General features: G+C 42.3%; 1 protein-coding gene across 4 annotated transcripts in view; it reads right to left on the reverse strand.

Moving 5' to 3' along the window:
- Window positions 1–17,902, reverse strand: part of PKIB (cAMP-dependent protein kinase inhibitor beta) — a 54,103-nt gene extending 36,201 nt beyond the window's left edge. Inside the window, exon 1 of one of the 4 annotated variants that reach the window (XM_014263335.2) lies at window positions 17,509–17,902. The gene's annotated coding sequence lies outside the window, so the exon portion shown is untranslated. Of the gene's footprint in view, window positions 1–16,389; window positions 16,487–16,767; window positions 16,915–16,961; window positions 17,102–17,508 lie in introns of those variants that run through there. The other 3 variants (XM_014263339.2, XM_014263336.2, XM_014263340.2) reach the window with 3 other exon arrangements.
- Between the last annotated feature and the right edge of the window lie 1,655 nt (window positions 17,903–19,557).

Consider the following 19,557-nt stretch of genomic DNA (forward strand, 5'->3'; position numbering starts at 1 on the left):
GAGTAATTGCTCTCAACAGGGCAGAGTTCCTGTTTCTTCTAGAGCTGTAACTAGTTCCTGTTTCATTCTTTTCTTCTGGGACATCTTGGCATAAACCATTGCTATAATCAGTAGATAAATCATCTGAGGGGTATTCACTGCACATACACCACTTCTTACCTCACCCTATTTCTGTGTATGTTGAGAGGCACAAGAGAAACGCTTTTGCCTCCAAAACTGCTCAGCCTGCAATGCACTGGCAACATCTCTACATACCTGAAGGACAAGAAAACAATGGCTACAGCTGTCGTAGGGACAGGGAGAGAATCCCACCAGCTTGCAGAGGGTGATGATGACACAACAGTAACATCCAAAAGAGAGGTGAAATATGGCAGCAATGAGGCTTGGCTTTGGGAAGACTGTGGTATCATTCCAGATGTCCTGTCACTTGGCCAGGATCTCTACCAGAAACCAACACTCTGCAAATTCACACACCTCCACAGATTTGTGGTTTGCTTTCCATTACACACAATGTTAGTATTTCAAATATTCACAGAATTAAGAGGCAACAAGTATCAATTGTTCCTAAGACAGAACCTTCATAATGTCAGGAAGGTGGCTTCAGGGATATTTGTGGTAAATCTACCCTGGATTTGAAAACTGTGTATAAAGAGCTGAGTGAGAGGTTCAGGTGTAATCAGTAATGCTGAGGATATCATAAAAAACCTGAAGGAAGAAAAATCTATCAAAAGCTATTAAACACAAAAATACTATGTCTCACTCAACCCACATGCTGCCAAGCACAGGACACATGGAGATTATACAGTGGTAAGCACCTTCATGTGTACATAGTGTTTTCCCTTATTTTTGACCTCCCTCAGGAACATGACACTACACACTAGATACCCATTTGATAAGAACCAGCTCAACTGTTCCCAACTGCTCTGGACAAAAGTAGAGAAACAAAAAAACAACTCTGCAAAAAAAATCCCCATTATGTCAGTTCTAAGCAAAAGTAAAACTTCCTTTCCATACAAAAAAAAAAAAGTCCAAATAATTTAATCAGCATTGCTTTAAGAAAACCCATTCCCGTCTGTGACAGGGCAGAATATCAAGTTTCTAACAAAGAGAAGACTACAAAAAATATTTTCAGTTTTGATAGATAACCTCCAACTAGCCCCACAACAATCTCCTGCAAAGGGAAAGGACTATTCTCTCCTATGGTAAGAAGTCTACTGTGTCCACTGATTCTGGAGAGGTAGAAAGCAGAATCTGAAAGTGGAAAATTACAAGGGTATTTTGTGCTAACATCAGCTTTCTGATGAAAATGGGAAAGGATTTTATTAACTGTTCATTCAGTTTTTTTTTTTTTTTATTTCAAAGAAGCATTAGACAATGAAAAAGCACTTTAAAGACTGAAAGAGCTCAATCAGAAAAGAATCTAAGATTATCAATTTTATCTTCCCATTGAAATTGTGTTACCCCTCCACTTGGGCTAAATTCTGCTTGAATGGTAAAATGGAAAGTTTCACAGTGCACAAAGAGATGAACACTCAGTTTTTTGCATACTGATCACCCCATAAGCCAAACAACTCTGGGCTGGTGGCTGCAGAGGCAGCCCTGCAGTGATGCAGGGTGCGATTCTGAAAGGGCACTGACACAAGTAACCAAACCCTGTAACAGTGCCCTTAAAAGCAAGGTGATGAGGAGGAAATTTAAAAGTCAAATGCCCCAAAGAATCAACATCTCCTTTCCTGTCTACAGAAACTTTTCCAGAGACATCTCTGACATTGGGCAGTCAAGGGCAGGAGATGACAATTTATGTGATGTCTCTACCATTAATAAAGCCATCAGCATAGATGTGAGAGCTGAAGTCAGCAGTTCCAAAACTAAATCCCTCTATAAAACCTATGACAAAAAGGAAAAGGGGTCAGAAGCCCAGACAGACCCCAGCTGCAGGATGTGGTCACTTGCCAATATTTAACTAAAGCAATCTGCTCTCTCACTGGGGCTCTCCGAGGGCTGAATGGCATTTGGAGGTGAGGGGAAGGCAATGAATCATATCTGATCCCTAAAAAGATGCAGAGGGATGGGAGAAGTGGAAAAGAGGTTTCTTTGGTCTTTATTCTTGCACTGTGCAGTCCAGACACAGCTGCAGCCCAAGGGGTTCCCTAGCCCTCCCTGGAACAACAGCATCTCTGCAAAGAGCAGGAGAAGAAAAGCAGGAATCATTAAAACTCAGCCCTAACCTCTGTATACTCTATTGTGGCTTCATTCAATAAACAGGATTTTTTTTACAAGTGCTTTGCAATCCTTCCTGCAAGATTCCTTGCTGCTATCAGTAGGGGAATGCAATTTTACATGTCATGAAAACATGGTATCTATACCTATATTTGCATGTGGCAAATAACAACAGGAAGGTGCATAACTGCTATTAATGGCAGAACGGTAAGCCTGAAGCCTGGATGAAAAGCCTCAAGAGAAGTTTTCAAAACACTGCTGTTCTCTCTAATTTCATGTCACACTGTCACTGCACCTTCTCCTGCCTTGCCCCCACACAGTGTCCTGCACAAGAACACCAGTGTCTGTCACACAAGGGTTTCCATCAGACAGGCTCTGTAACTGCATTTTCTAATGCTTCTTTTGACCTAACAGGTTCAGTCATAACTGACCATGTGATATTCCACATCTGGTGTCACAGAGATCAAACCTGAAATAAAACAGTGGAAAAAACCCTTGGCACATGGGATATGACATGGATGAGAACTAAAGGTCACCTCCAGACTCAGTGTGCTGTGATACCAAAACTCAGGCAATGTGGTGGTGTTCTTGCTCTTCTCTCTGGAGACTACAGCTTTTAGCAGCCTGGGAGTGAATGTAATTCTGATATTAATTCAACAGATATTTTTTCTAGCCCATCTCTGTCAGGTATGCACAGCAACAACGTTCCCTCTGTTCATTCTGGGAGTGAATTCTTCCCTTCACCTATACTGAGGAAAAGGATGAATGCACTTATGCTTATTCTGAGCACAGTTCACATTTCAATGCTCTACACAAGGATCAGGCCACACATCAATTAACCATGCAGCTTTACAGCGACAAGCAGGCAGATCTATAGATTTTTTTATTTGCCCTTGGTATGGAGGACATCTCCAAAAAAACCAGCAGGGCCAGTGCACCACTGTGCTGCAGAGATCCATCTGAGAGGCTACTGTAGCCAGGCACGATTTGTAACAGATGTTCTGATATATATCAGAAGCCAAATTCACCCTAATTTACCTTCAACTTCCACAAGGCAGAGAGGTATCAACACAAAACTATCTTTCAAGTCCCGGGTGGTCCGTTCCTCAGGTCTTGATGCGTTGTGGGTCTCAGCTGGCTAAAAATACCCTGCGAGGCAGGAAACTGTTCTTTCAAGAGCTGTTGAACAGTTCTTCTAAGGATGCACTGCTTCCAAACAAACTCATAAAACCTCCTTGAAACAGAAATAGAGCAGGATACATCTCACAGAAAGGGACACATGGCGTAGGGCCTCAAGATTCCCTGTATTCAGCCAAGTTCTTCTCAGAGATTTATTCAATATCATAAAAATACTCATGCATAGCAATTCAAGCATGTCCATTCCCACTGAAGGATGTCCAGGTTCTACAATAAAATTATCATACAATGCTCTGAGTTCTCTGTTTGTCCTTAGTAATGTTTTGCTTCTCCAGAGAATCCTCAGGGCAGCGTGAAGGAGAGGAGACACCAGGTATTTAGCAGAACTACCATGCCTGTTAATAGCACAAAAGCTACTCTGCCCCAAATACCATCAGTCAGGGGTTTGTGCCTAACCTTCTTCCTGCCACATGCTCTAAGGATCTATCATTTAACCAGTCCTACACCGTCCCTGTCATGGATGTGTTTTCATGGTCACTGAGTTTTATGAGCTAATACTTGACGCTATAGAGATGTGTGCTTCGATCACATCTGGGAGCTGATTGTCAAAATACTCAATATTTATATGAAAATTGTATCTACATGGAGAAAAAGGAAGCAATTTCTACAAATAAACTGCTCTTCTGAAATTTTGATCATTCAGCTACAGAACCGGAGGCTGAAAAATAGGTATCAGATATCACAAACTGACACAGATAAAATAACCTAGTCAAAAGAGAGTGAGCTGCAAGTTCACACTAAGTCCTTTACTAGTGCAAGTGGCAATTTTATCTGAAATTGTAAACAACTATAAAAAGAAAAATCAAAGTCAGGATTTACTAATAGGCTTTCTGAGATTTCACGCAACAAGAAAATGTGCTGAAGCTACATATCCAGGGAAGCTGTATTTAGTAGAGTATGGTTTCAGATTGCTTTCAAAGTGACCCAAAATAGTTGAATTGACCTGGAGTCAGGGGCTATAGAGGAAAAACAAATTGAGTGAAAAAACCTTGCCCAGTCTGTGCAGTGGCAGCACCCTTGCTTTGTGCAGCATGTCAGTACATGTTCCTGGGATCATAAAAATTTCACAATGAATTTCTATTATCACATGGTAGGCACAGCTAAATCCAGGGCACATCACTCATTTGCCTCATTAGAGGACACAAACTGCTCAGCCTTTCAAGAAGCCTCCCTGGTGAAACTGGTTGTCTATTCTGGGCTTTGAAGGCATCATCTCACAACTCAGAAGGTAATGTTTTCCCATTTTACCAGGGACAAGCTGGAGATTCATGCAAAAACCTGCTCCTAGCTCAAAGATCCCCAAAGGAAGGAGAGTCTGCAGCCACAGAAGAGCACTTCCAATGCAGGCTGCCCCACAACCATCCACATCACCAAACCACACACTAGAAGGGATCTTTCAGGTGCCACAGCTTAGACTGTGGCACAAAACAACTCTGACAGCAAGATGTGATTCATCATCAGGCTGAAGTAAAAGCTGAAGATGAGCAGAATCTGTGGCCACAAATGGCCACAAATCCTCCAAGCCAAGGTGAAGGTGTGAGGCCAAAGCCAGTGATGTTTATCCTTGGGAAAGGTGGCACTTGCTATGCTGCCTGGAGATACTGTGAACCCACATATCTAGGCTTTGTTGAAGCTCATTCTGGATAGCTGCCCTCACCACTCAGTCCCAAGAAGAAAAAAAACAATGCAGAAAAAAAATCAGGTTTACATGGTAAAAATGCTTCTCCAAGATCCAGTTATGAAAAATAAGAATGGCTTAAATTAATTCCTGAATTAAAAGTAATCAATTTGGTGATGTAATAGAAAAGCTCTTTTGACCTGTTTTTTTTTTTTTATTTTTCAGTTGTTTGGGATTTGGTTTTTTTTTGTTTGTTTGTTTTATAAATTTGAACCATCCATCTCTTTAAAGCTCTGAACAATTCCTGTATTATCTCAGTAGGCACTGCTGATTCAAAGCAAGGATTAGTCACAAATCTGTGCCACCCCAGAGCCATTAAAACAACAAGCTGGTGGATGGGAAAAGGGCATATACATATGATAACTAAGATGACCTTTCCTTTAGATATTCGTGTTTGATTACCGGTATCTTTTCTGGTTAGACAGTTCCACCAGTACTCTGTAAGATCCCAGCTCTTCCTGAATTGTGGGGACAAAAATAAGACAGTCTTTACCACACCACCACAGTGCTGCTTATGAAGTGCAAAATCATGTAAAATCACCAGAACAATTTTATTCCCAATAATGAAGATACTTTAATAAACCCTATTAAACCCAAGCATCATCACCAACCCCAGCATTAAACTGTTGAACATAGAGCAGTTTTCCTATAGGAAATTTATGACCAAAGGAACTATTCTAGGCTTGGTATTTTTATAGCATCCATTCATTTTTTAATGGAGGATGGAGTTACCCAAGATTAAAATGGTATTCAAAGGATCCTCTACCTTGAAGAAGAAAAGTAACCTGCATTGGAATACCGTGCCACAGCCCCAAAAGATGAGATGACACCTGGGTACAACTGCTGTTGCCAAAGTGCATTCATTTAGTCGGCCGCCATTCTCCTCAACAGACATATCCTGCCCATTTTGGTTACAAAACAAAACCATTCCGACCTTTTATCTCACTCCTCTGCTCAGTAACTTTGATGCCCATTGTCAAAGTGTACAGACAGGGGTCCTCAAGCCCTTTGCATGTGCCACAGACCTTGTTCCCTGAGCTCTCGCTGCTGTGTCACCTCAGCCCCTCTCTCCCACCGGTCCCAAGCCTGTCCCAAGGCTTCCAAGTAAACATCCTGTAAACTCAACACTCGAGATGAGATACACAGACAGCTCATGAGCTGTTTACCAGTGACTTATTACCAAGTGCACCATGACCTGAGAAAAAAAATAAATAATAAATTAACTGTTATTTTTGTTCCTCTAATTTAGAAAATGAGGGCACAATTTCCTCCAGAAAGCAGATGCCACAGAATTATTAGTGAGTGTTTCCTGGTATTTTGTTCACAGTTTAAACATTAAAATTGGAGTTGCAATAAGTGTTTGTTGAATGTTAATCTGAGTTAAGCTCTATTTTTATCTAGAGAAGTATCATATCAGATGTTACAGTTCACCAACAAATTCTGAATGCCATATTTTTCAGAGCAGCATTTCTCCTAGGATCTACAACTCCAGAGCTACACTGAAACATAATTAACAATATAACACATCCCTGTAGCTCCTCTGCATCTTCCACTTGCAAACAAACTGGTGCTAAACTCTGTCATATCCCAGCAGCTCTCTCTTCTCAGCTTCCCTTCCTCCTCATCCTCCCTCTCTAAGTTCAGAGACACAATCTACAGAAAACATGCCAAGATCCTTTCTGAAAAGATGTAAAAAGGAGAGCAGTGTCGTGTATATTCCTCACCCAAAATAAGCTTATGTGCCTTTTATACAGTCCATATGCTTATTTTCTTCACAATTTTTGAAACTCCCATACTGAGACCAGACACGAACATGCCATAATATTCCTTCTTCAGTTTCAGGGTTTTCCTGAGGATTTCATTCCTCTGAACACTTCCAGAACATCTCCAGACTCTCCCAAGTTCAGCACTGGCTGTGCTGGCACTGTGCAAACACAGCTCGCAACACCACTGAGTTGTTTTTAGCTCCCCTGCTGCCTGAGGCTGAGTATCTTCCCCCTCATCACATCCCATTTAGTGATGAGCCATCCATCCTCATGCTTTTGAATGCTGCATTCTCTCTTAAGAGATGGAGCCTTAAAAAGACATGCTCCAACAAAATAGCATGTCTCTATGTGTTCTGCTGTCAAGGCTTTCGCCCCAAAATCATAACGAGGTCTTATCCTGCACCGCTTTTGTTCAGTTGTATAAAAAGACTGGGCCTGCTGTCTTGCTGGAGCAGTTCAGACTGGCACAGGAGGAGTGAAGCCAGATCCCCCTGCCAGCTCCTGTTAAGACATCTGAACAAATATCCCCATTTTGGGAACAGCTTAACTTCAAATGGTAATTACGACTCACCTTTGAGGGGCTCTTGCTTTTCTAAGCCTGAAGGCTGGACGGCCTCCCCAGTCCCAGACACAGCCAAGGGATCCGCTGCCACCCGTACATCAAATGTCACTCCTGTCACATGGCAGCTTGGGCTGTCAGCCTCGCTTCTCTTCCTCCATGAGACACTGAAAGTCTTAACAAGGAAACTGGGATTACGGGAGACATCCTTTGCCCCGGAGACTGCACTGCCGGCTGTTATCTCTGCTCTCCAGCTCTCAACCAGGAATAGAGCAGGAGCAAAGGCACTCCATCCTACACTGAAAGGCAGCCATACAGAAAGGCCTGGGCTGGAAATCCCAGCTTTTTGGTGACTTTAATCAAATAGAACAGCACCGGGAGGAGAGGTGAGAGCGGGGATGGGGCGGTACCGAACCATTCAAATTAAAATTGACCTTTTTGTTTTGCTTTGATTCACCTCTAATCTTACATGCTTTTTCCTAAATTCTGAAAAGGTACAGAAATGAGGCCAAGATACAGATTTAAAAAAAACAAACAAAAACCAACCCTCTCAAAATGTATGCCTAGAAAAATTACATAGTTAAAATATTTATAATAAGGACTAATCAATCCATTAAGCGAAAAAAGACTTCATTTTAAAAACAAGGTGAATCTCTAAATCTGATTTTTCCAAAGTTATTCCAAAGTATTTATTTAATTTTAAGCAGTAGAACTTCAGGTTCTAGGTTTTACAAAAATCTAAAGAACAAGCAACTTTTAAAATCATTAAGGTGCGAATTTTTAATTTACTTTTTTGGTTGTCAGAATCATGAGGCAGATATCACTCCATGTGGATGTGCAAAATTGATTAGCTGGATACATTTCTTCATCTTTCGTCTGTGTTCTGTAGACCACCAACTGCTACTAAAAAGACCTCCAGCTTTCTTCATTCTTCCTTTATATGACAAAATTTAACTCTCTACAAAGGCTGGATTGTTAACTAGCCACTTAATTAACACAATGAATATACAACTGAATGTCCCATTACATCCCTTGAAGATAACTAAGTTACTGTAACAATATTCAATTTCCATGCTAAGATGTGTGAATTATTATAGTTGACTCAAACCAAGGAATTGTATCTCCTTAAATGGGATTACAGGAAGTAGGTTTCCATTTGGAATTACTTTACAACTCAGCGAAGCTAAATGAATTAGTATAATAATATTAGTATCATAATATTTATTTTTTTTTAGCTTCAAAACTCACTAGAACAGAACAGACTGAATCTCTTGAGAAATCTGTTTGAGAAACACACCATCCAATTTATTCTGTTTTACTTTGGAGTGTTACTTCCAGCTACCTGTAACTAATGAGAAACCAGAAGGAGAGAAGAACATAAAAGTGAGTTACACATTAATAAAAGGAACAGCGTGGACAGCATGTACTCTCTCTTAAAACTGTAAATAATAAAACTACCAATTCAGAACAGAAAAAGCCAGCATTACCTTTTCAGTGATGCTTTTTTCCCAAAAGCATCATGTCTTATGATAAACACCCTCTGTGTTAAAGAGGAGACCTTCCAATCACATCAGTAATAGGCAGTTTCCATTAGATATTGGCTAAGAATTATTTTTATTCAATTTAATTCCTTCCACAATTCTAGCTTTTCCAGCAAACAAATGCAGCTTCAAGGGGAAAGAAAACAAATATTCCTCCAACCCTCACACATTCATCTTTTTAAGCTGTTTTAAGCTCTCTGAGGTAAACAGCAAGCACTTTTAGTGACAGGTTCTGAGTAATGATGGGGAAGAGAGGGGAAGTGGTTGAAAGCACCACTGGCTCCTTAATGCCAACTCTTTTATGTTACTCAGGGAAAACATGTTCAATCACTGCTTATGAAACAACTCTGACAACATGGAGAGGAGCTTATTGCTTGATGTTTGCTTAAATTAAACTCTATCTATTGTAGAAGCAGTTGCTTATAGTTTACTTTTTGGCATGGTTCTTTAGTATTTTTTTGTTAAACAGAAGCAACTCACAGTCTTAATAATAGATTAGTCAGTGGCTGTCTTCTCTGGAGGGTTTGTTACCAAGAGGTTTCACTTCAATCCAGCTCTTCTGAGAAGAAAATTAGAGAAAATATCAGAAAGGTGGCAACAACAGAATTTATAATACCTGACCTTTCCAAGAAGAAAAACAAGTGAGACACATTAGAAGAATCCCATCCCCACTTGGGGACCTTTCTTTTAAACATCAAAGTCACACCATTGCGCATGATGCCTACTTCCAAGAAAGCAGTAAGGCTCAGTGTTTCATTTTTGAACACAGAACATAACTATCACATTAAAGCTTTAGCAAAACATGTTTGCAGAAGTCCCTGCATTTTTATTATACTTTATTGTGCCTTGGAGAAAGCTTTTCTTAACTGAACAAAAGCTGCAGCAGACTGAATTAGACTTGAAGCCTGAAACAGATCACATGCAGTACATTTAGAAATTGTTTTACAACACTGAATCTAACCATATCTAGGGCTGACTGTATTAGCAAGATATTTTAAGGCAGGGACTGCAAACCACTATGCTGCTGTTAGCATCTATTTGTTATTTCTTATTAAAGGTACTGTCAACTGCCCTTCTTTCAGTCTGTTAAATAAGGTTCCTCTTCCCTGTTATGTTTTTTATGTGTAGATGGTTAACAGAGGCTTCACAGCAACTTTTCAGAGGCACAGGAATGACAGGGTCAAGGGACAACTCAGGCTGGATGCGACTCAGGATTCCCTGGTCTGGCCCAGCACCAAGGCCAGATGAGGCTGATCACAGCTGTGCTCCCTTGGGGCTGGAACTCCCCAGAGCAGAACTGGCACAGCCACCGTGGCCAGCCCACACCTCTGCTTCCTAGGATTCTTTTCCCTGTGCACATCTGAACCTCTCTGGCTTGGTCTGGCTGATGGCCCCTGGAGAGTCTGTGGCTCTCTGTTTTTGACCACTTCTCTCCCCGTGGTACCAGGGGCTGCTGTCAGCACCTCCAGAGACATCTTCCTGACTGAGCCAGCCCTTTCCTCAGCCTTTCCTCATGGGGCAACTGCTCCAGCCATGACCATCACACCTTTGATACTCCAGAAAATGGCTCCTTTCCTGGAGGAGAGTGCACCCTGTTTGCAAGGAAACGGGGAAGGTGAACTACACTGACACACTCCACAGCATCATCTGACTCCCTGTGTCCAGGGAACCGCAATCCTGTGTCCCCAAGGCTCTGCTACAGGCAGGGTTACACCTAAATCAGTGTCTTGCCGTTACAGGTTGTCTCTGTAGGAGAATCCCATCCATCTTCTGGAAGAAGTGGCAACAGAATTGCAGACTTCTGCCCTTCTCTTCGATTCCAGGGTGGCTTTCCTTTATTTTTTCATAGCAGTTTATAAAGCTAGTCCTCAAAATTTCTATTCATACAAACAGCAGAAAAACTTCAGCACACCCACTGTATTGTGGACTTAAATCAAGATGAAGTACCACATGATTGCTTGACACCTTTTTGTCATCTGCCAAAGCAAACAATGCTATTCACAACCGGCTAAGCCCTGAGAAATATATATACTTCAGGCAAATCATATCCTTCTACTTGGTACTATGGGGGAAGTTCTAGTTCAAACACTATTTTCAGAACTGCTTGTCCACTCAGAGACAGAATACATAGACATCATCTTCCCGTCGTCTGCTTCCTTTAGTTCTCTTACCCAACCAAACCTCATCCAGAACAGATGGAAGAGACATAGCAAGGTCTCCACATATATAGCTCCAGGACAAATCTTACCAACACTAATAGAAACTCCCTTAATTAAGGACCATAAAATCCACCTATGTAGATAGAAATTGCTTATGAACACAGCATACCATGTATTGCCCAGGAACTAAAGCTATTTTTGATGAGGCAGAGTAAGGGTACAGAATCATCTGAATGACAATCTCTTTGTCATCACTCAGTGAAATACCACAGAGCACTTTCATCAGTTAATATGAAATATTTAAGAGCTGCCAATGCCTCTGCATCTGTCTGAGCAAGACCAAGGTACCTTGTGATGAAGAAGATACAAAATAGCGATGGGTCAGGTGCTCAGTTAAAGGATACAAATGACACAAGATTCCAAAGTAGGGAAAACAAAAAAGGGATGTTGAGCCTGAGCAAAGAGCAGTACTTTATACAGACAGAAAACCAAATTGTGTGATGCTGAATGCAGCACATCTTCCAAGGGCATTTCAACAACCCTTGAAAAGTTGCATTACTAAATCACAGTTCCAGGTTGCTCAGGAGCCTATGGACAAACTTCTGGATTTCCAATAGAACATTGTTGTGAAGGTTGCAATGTTGAATTGATTGAAAAGGTAACTGAAAAAGGCTAAAATAAAAGGCTACCCATTTGTCCATGGGGGCTGGAAAGCAGTATAAATGATTCCCTCTGTTCTGCTTCAGCAGGTGTTCAGAACTGCAGGCATAAACATCACTATGTACTGGAAACTCAGTTCACCTTCCACTGCTGGATGGAATATGTGGACAGGATGCGGAAAGACAACAGAGATAGCTTTGCTATTTCTATGTATGTAGTAAATACTGTTTAATCTGTAGATCAAAAGAACAAGAAACAAAAAGAAAAAAGCAAGTGCTCCTGATCTGCAACTGTTTTCCTGGGATATTCCTAGGGACACAGAAAATGGAAGATTTTAAATTCAGAGCTGCACAGCCCAGCACAGAAACTTCCCCTACCTCTGGATTCAGCATGGAAAGATGTGTGCCACATACCAAAGCAAAGACATGCAGAAAACTTCTGCTGCATATATTCAGTGCTTTTTGTGCTCTGGGAAGCCAGCTGAAATCCTCCTGTCAAAATGCTTCAGCCTGGGTGCACCTGGCCAGAGCTGCACACCCAAAGGCTGCTCAAGGTCTGTCTCCCCACGTACAGTGCAAACCTGACCCTGGTAAAATCATCACCTCCCTTTGCTGACAGTATTTTTTTTGGTTGTAGTCAGATGAGCTGCCTCAGCCACAGCTAAACCATGTGAAGGACTGCTCCCAGCCCACCCCCTGGTCTCTGGGCAGAGGCCACACTCCCTCTCTGCAGGATGTCACTGCCCTTTTCTGCCCTGCCAAGGTCAGGGCACAAGTTTACACATCCTACCTAATCTTTCACCACAGCACAAGTTAAACCCTTCCACTGGCAGGGTTTTAAGAGCCATCCCTTGGATGCATTTGAACTGAAGCAGACTGGGTAGCACCTACGTACAATGCTACATCCCACGTTTCTGGGAGCGATGCAACCAGTGGTGAGAAACTGCTGTGGGAGTTGTCTCTGACAATTCCCAGCTGGGAGGCACCCAGCCCAGGGTGTGGGGTGGCAGCTACCTGGAGCACAGGGAGAGCCCTGTGGGGCTGCCAGGAGGCCAGGTCCTTGCAGCAGGGGAGGAGGTTTGGCTCCATCCAAGGGCAAGAGGATGAAGCAGGGAAGACATTATGTGTATGTGCTTGTTCCCAGAAAAAAAATCACTGTGGACCTCATCCTTCCTCTTGTTGATATCAAACAAGAGAATAAAGTCATATTTAATTGCTATACAAGCATGGTGGTGCTGCATCTTTAGTGGGGAATGAAGACTTTAATGTATATAAACGATCGTAAAAGATGTAAAGGGGAGCGTTGTGCAATGTAAATGCAGAAAAAATATTTTCAAAGAAATCAACATTATTCAGTGAGCACTTTACTAAATTAATTTCATTCTTATATGTACATTCATGCCCAGAGAGCAAGGCCAGCTGACACAATTTCTACAGCAGGAACAAAGCTAGCAAATTAACTTAATACATGATTAAATCTTTCTAAAGAAAAGAAAAAAAAAACCAAAACAAAACAACCAAACCCAACCAACATCGGTAAAACCTACTCACAGTAATTTTATAGGGAGATAATGAAAGAGAAAAGATGGACAAGTTTTGTGATGCTATTAATGCTGGCAAGACAAGGAAGGAGAAAATAAGCAATTACCTGTACACACAGCTCTTCAGTTTTGTAACAGAGCAAATAATCAGAACCAAACCTACCAAAAAAGTCAATAAAAGCACATGTATTCATAAAGGTCTTGCTAGATAAACTCACAACACCTTTTCATATTTCTCCTCCATTGTCCTTCTCGTGATATGGGGAGAGCGTTACAGCATCCTGCTGTTCAGAGAAAGCAGAAGAGGATGTTCAGATGTAGCCTTAACCAGAAGAAACAGCAGTGGCAGTAGGAAGCAAATTACACTCTAATCAAAAACTTGTAAGCAATTGAGAGAAACTGATTGTGGAAGAGGCTAGGTTTTATTGTGACCACAGTAATCGAGTGTTTGCACTGAGTCAAGACAACAAAGAAAATTACTGCACCACTGGCTATCAACCCTGTATCAAGAAGTATTAAATTATGGACAAGGAAAGCAACACATCAGCTTATCAAGTCGAGGAATGACAGTATCTGTATTCATAACTCATTATCAGAAACATCTGAGACCTATTTAGCTTATTTTGAGAGGACTATGGAGAAGAAAAGGCATGATCAAAACTTCCACAACTGTGAACTCCCATGGAGCAAAGAAATTGAAAAAATATAATCACCAAGCCTTGAGCAGCAGAAGTTATAAAGCTCAGCATCCTATGAAGCACCCACACACATTTTCTGATGTCTATTACTTTGAATGTTTACTACAGCTCTTCCTTCAGTGGGGGCATCAATCGCATCTCCCTCATCTCCCTGGTCACCAGAAGTCTTGAGGTTTGTAAGATTTCATCACTTTGAAATCTCTGTTCTTCTGTTTATATTGGCAGAAATTAATCCCTAAGGGTAAAAAAAATTACACCAAGGCAATGAGGGGAGCTGTCAGTCAGACAGCATTATTATTGTTTCAGCTTCATCTCCTTAGAAAACCAGGCTGAAATTAATATAGTCAGGACAGAAGGGAAGAAATAACAAACATAAATCTAAAATGGGAAAAACTTTTAAAACCTGAATTTTTGAGTCAAGTACAGAAGACATTGTTTCATGTGAGGAGAGCCAGATTTGGGAGCTTTTCACAAAGAGATCACCATTTCTGACTTTCTAGGATTTCTGCTAAGCCATACTCTTAGGCTGCAATGGAAATCTGGATGATCCCCTTGTAAAAACGAAAACGCCAGAATCTTAATCCATTCTAACACAGATATTTGACTGTCTAAATACTTCTAGCAGACAAGATCACTTGGATTTACTTTTGTAATTCTCCCCTTTCAGTGCTGGGGGTTATCCTGTAGGTCTGAGTGGCCAGTCTGGATGCTACAGGATGCAAAAAATCAATCCAAAATCCTGAACTGTTCCACTGCTCACAAAACTATTTAAGAAAATGAAGTGCACCCTAGGGAGATGCTGCAGTGCATGGAGGCTCTTTGGACATCAAGAAGTGGGGAGAACACACCAATTTCCCTCACTTTGCCCCCAAAGCCAGTCAAGAGGAAGCCAAGCCCAGAGAACCAAATGCCGTCCTGAGGCATCTTCACCAGGAGGAGAAATCAACCAAGGACAGCAAAAAATCCAGCAGGAGTTCAGGGAACATATGATCTTGAGCTGATGGAGATAACTATACAAATGATTCCTCAGAGATTTTCCATCTCAGGTTTTAGAAACTGAAGGAAGCAGTTACATTCTGAAAGGGTCATTAAAAACCTTCATTAGTACACTAACAAAAAATATTATTTGTTAACAGGACAGTCAGTGAACGGACACAAGGGAACAATTTTGTACTTTCAGACAGATTAACAACATGACCGAGTTAACAAGTGACTGAGTTTCTATCTTTCTGCATTTCATGATTTGCATAATGAAAATATTTTTAAAATTTGTCATGATTTTGAAATTCATGTATATTTTTATAGCATACTGATGTGTTATGGTGTATTGTCTTAATTTGTAACTGTCATAACACATCTAATTTAAAAAAACAACAAAAAAACAACAAACAAACCAAACCAAAAGAAAAAAAGCTGGTCTCTGTTTCAACAGGTATATTACAAAACCAAGCTATGGAACTAAACCTAAACCTTCACTCTAATAGTACACTAAAGTATGTGCTTTTAGAAGTTATGTGGGTATTTATAGCTAAGTTTCAAATTATCTTACTCATATATGTAAGTATTTGCTATCAACCACAATGTAGTATTTCAAAACCATCATGGCATAAACATTCAAGTTCAAAACTTCAAAGAGAATATTATAAATTGAAACAAAAAAACTCAGTAACTCAGACCATTCTCATTCCCGTGACTTTTGTAGTCAGAAAAAATAAACAAAGTGTCACTGTCTTTCCTTCAGCTGTTTTTAAGGTCTCTGTTTTGATCCAATTTTTCATCAATAAATGGGGTTTTTTTTCCTACATACAGAAGGTGATGAAGTTATACTGTGTAAGTCAATATGCCCTATATGTTTCCACATTAACCAATCTTAACCACAATGCCCCCAAAGCTATTGCTTCAGGAATTTTTAATACTCTTTTACTTTTCACTGCTAAAAACACTTGCCTGCTCTGCAGAGTCCACAACAAATAACTTCAATGAATGCTGAGAAGAATCATATATGACTGGATTAAGAAACAATTCTCTTACTGCCAACATTCTGTGGCAATTAGAAAGAAAAAAGTTCCTGCCTTGCATGTGATCTAAGTACAAGTTTGCAAGGACGTTCCTTGCAAACACAGCTGAAAGTCAGTAATGTATTTTAACTAGTTTTCTAGGAATACATTTTGCATCAACAAACGACATGTTAGTTGTTCATTATCTTTCTGTGCAATTTAAATTATGGACTTCATGCACAACGGTTATGGTTCAAAAATGTGTTGTAATATATCTAAGCAGTAAATTACTCTCTAGCATTCGTGTTGTCACCACTGATTAATTTGACCGGGTAATCATACTTTAAGGAAGGAGACGTGCTTAAAACTCGCACCTGGCACACTTCTGGATTGCTTTTCTGCCGGAGAAAAAGTAATTTCAGTTTCCTCCCCGATGAGAGACAGCCTGTGTATGAATGGCACCGATTAGCGGCTTCCACTAAAGGTTAATAATACCTGGCGCTAAGACACATTTAACCCGGTCACTGCGGAAGCAGCCAGGGCAGGGAGGCGCAGGCAGATCAGCCGTGACCTATCCCGAAGAGCGTCCGGGACACGGTGGTCGGGCACGGGACATCACATCCCCAGGACCACGCTCCCCAGCAGCTTCACCGCTCCTCGCCCTCTGCTCCAAACTTCTCCCCGCTCCCCTCGATGCCCGAAGGGCTGCCCGGGGCCGGAGTGGCTGGGGCCGGCAGGGACGCACACGGTACCTGGGCACTCCGCGTCGCCGGGAACGCTCCGGTTTGCGGGCGCAGGGGGGGCGCACGGCCCCGCCGCTCCTGCGGGATGTTCCCTGCGGGATGTTCCCTGAGGGCAGCCGGCCCGGGCGGCCGATCCAGCTCCGCCCGCGACTCTCGTCTCCCGCCCGGCCCCGGCTTCCCCCGCCCGCGGCCGCCGCCCTCACCCGGCGCCGGAGGTGCCTGCCCTCGGATCGCGCTGCGCCGGGAGCCGCGGCCGTGCCCCGGGGCGCCGGGATGCCGCGGGATGTTGTGCCGGGATGCCGTGCCGGGAGGCGGCGGGATGCCGTGCCGGGATGCCGTGCCGGGAGGCGGCGGGATGCCGTGCCGGGAGGCGGCGGGATGCCGTGCCGGGAGGCGGCGGGATGCCGTGCCCGCCCCCGGCGCGCCCGTCCCCGCAGCCCGTCCCGGCGGGGAGCAGCGCGGGGGGGCCGGGCCCCAGGGACTGCCGGGCCCCAGGGACTGCCGGGCCTGGAGGTGGCGGGCGTGGGGCACCATTCCCTAAAACAGCGAGCGCCGGCTGGCCCGGGCTGCCGCTGCCGGGGAGAGGGGACCTGGCTGGGACACCCCCTCCCTGCAGCAAGCGCGGAGGGACGCATCTGCCCAGGGTCCCTGTCCCCCGCGGCCTTCACAGAGTTGTCCCGCTGCAAACTGATGCCGGGGGGAAAGAGCAGGTCCCGATGCCCTAAAAACAATAGGAAAAACAGCTCTTACCTGGAGCCTTGCTGACTTTACTCTTTTCTTTCCCCCTTTTTTTTGGCTGCAGTCCCTCGAACTGCACAGCAAAATGACACAGGACATCCTCCCACTCCTGCCCGACGCAAGCAGCGAGCGTGTGACAAAAAGTTGGCGCCTGGATGTAGCCATATGTGACCCTTTTTGGCTCCGAGCCTTGTTACGTCGCACAGGGAGAGGCCGTGGTGCAGCTGCACGCCTCTTTCAAGGCTGCTGGACTCTGGGACATGCCTTCATGCAGGAGTTTGGAAAAATCCAACCTTGCCCTGAAGTCAGCAGTCTTTGCCATTTGCCGCTTAAAATGGTGCTCTGTGAGGAATGATGAGAGTTCTCTATCTTAAAGACTTTGTTTCAGTGGAAATACAAAATTAACATCTTCAGGCATATTCTACCACATTATACCGATCTGGCTTTGAAAGCTTTTCAAAAGATCTAGACATTTTGAGCATAGCATAGATTTGTTAATTGGTTTTTGTTTTTTAATTGCACCAAAAGGACTCTAGACTATCTGTTTTGAAATCACTTTAAGCCATTTTGAAAATCACACTACAATCTATATATCTATATATACATCTATATATCTATGCCTATATCTATCTATATCTATATCTATATCTATATCTATATCTATATCTATATCTATATCTATATCTATATCATCTATATCATCTATATCTATATCTATATCTATATCATCTATATCTATATCTAATCTATATCTATATATCTATATATGTAAGACTTTATCCAGCCGTTTCCCTAGATCCAGTCAGAGACAAATGAAAAGGGAATCTGCACAGAGGTTTTTCCATTTATGCTCAGAAACTTTCCATTTATATTCTGAGAACTGGACAAATGCAGACAAAAGTGGGTACCTTACCTGTGTTTTTCAGTGGTTACTTACAAGCCATGTCCAGCTTTTTATCATATTTATTTATGATAACAAATAAAAACAGAGGATTAGAATTCTATTTCATTTTGAAAATGAGGTTGGCTTTCATGAACCTAAAATCCCTTGGTTTTACTTCTTACATATTTCTGGCATGACCTAGAATACTTAGGACCTATTTTTAACATTATTTAAGCCATGTTGTTAAAGTAATCCTATTTACAATGGGAACTTTAAACACCAAGTAACTCAGGTGATGGCTTAGAATTGGTTGATTATGTTGCATTTTTATTAGATCTTTCCAAATGTCCTCTTAAAGTACAAGAGCTGTAGTTTGGAGTCCTGCCAATACTCCCTCTAAAATATTTTTCTTAGAATATAATTTGATGTATTTCCTTTATTGATTAGACTCTTTGCCATTTATTTAATTATTTGGGTAGATGGCTTGATTTCTCAAAAAAACCCTCTTATGAGTACTATTTTTAGCTTAATGACAAAAATAACTGGTAGATGTAGATAGATAACCTTTTCCAGGTTATAAGGAAGATTTATTCAGAAGAATGATGCTGCAGCTATTCTCTCACAAAACTAGTATTTGTACCATAGATTTACATTCAGCAGCTCCTTTTCCCAGTGGAAACGGGGAAAAGTGTGTTCTGGTCACCCTCAGGGCTTTGTTTGCGTGAGAACACATGAGCTAAGGCTGTGTAAGAATACACAGCTATTAGTGCCAAGGTCCTGTCCTGCACTTAGCTTGGTGCATGAAGGCCTTGACATCCTTCTAGCCCACCTGTATGTGGTCTGAGAGGGGATCCAACCTGTGGATTCCTTCAGGCTGAGGCAGTGGTAGGAGTTCTGAGGCAGCAGGAGATGCTCCTCAGCTTTCCTGATGCAGCTGACATATGCTGTGTGCAGGTGGGATTTCATGTGTGGGGTTTGGAGTGGAGCACTTCAGACACCTGCTCTGAATCAGAACCAGCATGAACGCCTGGAGGAACCACTGATGCCTGAGTGAGATGACTACTCCATGACAACGAGTTCTTCAGGGATGTGCGTGTTCCCAGTGTGGCACTGAGAGAAAAATCCTTTCTGCAAAGGAGTGAATCAGATACCTCAATGGTGCTCAGTAGTGGAAAGCT

This window comes from Pseudopodoces humilis, chromosome 3 (assembly GCF_049639895.1).
Source record: "Pseudopodoces humilis isolate 2021_Gansu_Grassland_sample_001 chromosome 3, ASM4963989v1, whole genome shotgun sequence".
Taxonomy (NCBI): domain Eukaryota; kingdom Metazoa; phylum Chordata; class Aves; order Passeriformes; family Paridae; genus Pseudopodoces; species Pseudopodoces humilis.